The sequence below is a fragment of the Apium graveolens genome, chromosome 2 (genome assembly GCF_009905375.1).
Source record: "Apium graveolens cultivar Ventura chromosome 2, ASM990537v1, whole genome shotgun sequence".
NCBI lineage: Eukaryota > Viridiplantae > Streptophyta > Magnoliopsida > Apiales > Apiaceae > Apium > Apium graveolens.
The window spans coordinates 185251377-185254093 of NC_133648.1; the positions used below are offsets into that span (position 1 = coordinate 185251377).

General features: G+C 43.4%; 1 non-coding gene across 1 annotated transcript; it reads left to right on the plus strand.

Annotated features, from left to right (window-relative positions):
* The first annotated feature begins 2302 nt into the window (after positions 1–2302).
* On the plus strand, positions 2303–2409 carry LOC141709551 (small nucleolar RNA R71). Its single transcript, XR_012570120.1, has one exon. It is a non-coding gene; the product is annotated as a small nucleolar RNA R71 (small nucleolar RNA).
* Positions 2410–2717: the final 308 nt, after the last annotated feature.

Genomic DNA, 2717 nt, shown 5'->3' on the forward strand with positions numbered 1-2717 from the left:
AACAAATATGTCCTAAATGAACAATCATGCAAAAATATGAATGAACTACAACTAAACATGCAACATAAATCTATATGAATCTATATGGACACACACTACTAATCCTTACATTATCACCCCCAAACTTAAAATTTTCAATGTCCTCATTGAAGGTAATAATAAGGATTTCAGGCATACCTAATTAGCGGGAGATTCACCCTCATTGGGTGGAGGATCAGGTGGCCAATCAATCTCGCCACTAGTGTCTCGGAAAATAGTACCGAAAGCGTGTGTCAAATCTTCCGCAAAATGACGGTGAATATTGTGCATGGCCTCCATACGCCTAATTACTCGCCTGTACTGCTCATCACCAACACCAGTCCTATCAACTACCTGCTGCATATGAGAAGAACCCTCTGTAGGCACTACAGGATCCGTTCGGCTACCCTCTACATCATCAAAGATATATCCCAACCCCTTGTCAGGGGGTGCACCTAAGAATGAATAACTCAAGTGATCTGGTAGTGGGTTGAGCTCAAGTGTGGGAGCATCTTCAATAGACGGCTCGAGACGCTCCTGAGAAATTTTCAGCTCTGCTAACCCTAGAGAATCGAATAGCACATCCAACTTCCTCTTCCACGGAGGTGCATTCAAAACCTGCAGTTGCTCTACTTTAAAACACTCCTCTTTAGCTGTGGGTAACTTTATTTCCTTGAACACATTAAAAGTGACCTTTTGATCGTGAACCTTCATTGTAAGCTCTCCTTTTTGCACATCGATCATAGTTCGGCCTGTAGCCAAGAATGGTCTTCCCAAGATAATGGGAATCTTCTTATCTTCCTCGAAATCAAGAATTACAAAGTCAGCAGGGAAGAAGAGTTTATCCACCTTGACCAAGACATCCTCCACTATACCTCGTGGATAAGCGATGGAACGGTCAGCTAGTTGCAATGACATGTATGTTGGTTTCGGCTCAGGCAGACCAAGCTTCTTGAAGATAGATAAGGGCATCAGATTGATGCTAGCTCCTAAATCACATAAACACTTGTCGAACGATAAGTTTCCGATGGTGCAAGGAATAGTGAAGCTTCCAGGATCTTTAAGCTTCGGAGGCAACTTCTGTTGCAGCACAGCACTGCATTCCTTCATTAGAGCAACGATCTCTAAGTCATCGAGCTTCACTTTCTGAGAGAGAATACCTTTCATAAACCTCGCATAGCTAGGCATCTGTTCAAGAGCTTCAGCGAAAGGTATGTTGATATGAAGTTTCTTGAACACCTCCAGAAACTTCTCAAACTGCTTATCCAACTTTTTCTTCTGCAGCCTTTTAGGAAAAGGAGGTGGAGGATAAATCTGTTTTTCCCCTGTATTACCCTCAGGAGGAGTGTGTTCCACAGTAGTCTTCCTTGGTTCCACCTCTACTTCCTTCTGCACATCTTCTTCAGCCAAAACTGCATTTTTTGAATCTTGAGATTTTTCTGGCTCTTCGTCTTGCTGAACTTGGGGGCTTGCGACCTTTCCAGACCTTAAGGTGATGGCGTTCACCTGTTCTTCAACTTCCCTCTTGCCTGGATTTGTTTCTATATCACTAGGAAGCGTTCCTGGTGGTCGATTCAATAAGGCATTAGCAATTTGCCCTATTTGGTTCTCCAGATTCTGGATAGAAACAGCCTGGCTTTGGCATATAAGAGCCTGGTTTTTGTACATAAGCCTCAACTCCTCCAATTCATATTTTTCATTCGAAGATAGACCTGTATCATTAGTTTGTTGTTGAAGTTGGAGTTGTTGTCTTGGTGTAAATTGTTGCTGAAAACCAGGAGGGTTAAATAGCTTATTTGCAAACTGCTGGAATGGTTGTTGCATCGCATTCTGATTGTTGCTCCAGCTGAAGTTAGGATGATTCCAGTTGTCAGGATGATAAGTGTCTGGAACTGGTTGCTGCGATCTCTGAAAGTTGCTCACAAACTGAGCTGAGTCGCTAGATATAGCGCATTGTTCTGTCGCATACGGACCTGCACACAGCTCATATACACTAATTATCTGCTTAACACCATAGTTAGCCAGAGAATTGATCTTCATAGACAACGCCTTTAGTTGAGCAGTGATAGCCGTAGCTGTATCCACTTCAAGAACTCCTGCTACCTTGCCCTGTGGATATCTCTGGGTTGGATACTGATATTCATTAGCAGCCATCAGTTCAATTAGATCATAAGCTTCCTTATAGCTCTTTGCCCATAATGCTCCGCCTGATGCTGCATCGAGCATGGGTCTGGACTGTGCTCCCAACCCATTGTAAAAACAAGTGATGATCATCCAATCAGGAATTCCATGATGAGGACACTTCCTAAGCATCTCCTTGTAGCGCTCCCAAGCTTCACTTAGCGATTCTCCCATTTGCTGCGCAAATTGAGTAATAGCATTCCTGAGTGCAGCTGTCTTCGCCATAGGAAAGAATTTAGTAAGAAACTTCTGAGCAAGATCTTCCCAAGTAGTAATTGAACCAGCTGGTAGAGAGTGTAACCAGCTCTTAGCCTTGTCCCTCAGAGAGAATGGGAACAATCTCAGCTTCACAGCATCTTCGGAAACACCGTTGAACTTGAAGGTGTCGCATATCTCAATGAAATCCCTAATGTGCATATTGGGATCTTCCGTTGGAGAACCCCCAAACTGGACTGAAGTCTGTACCCATTGAATTATGCCAGGCTTGATCTCAAAGTTATTAGCTGTGATAGCTGGCC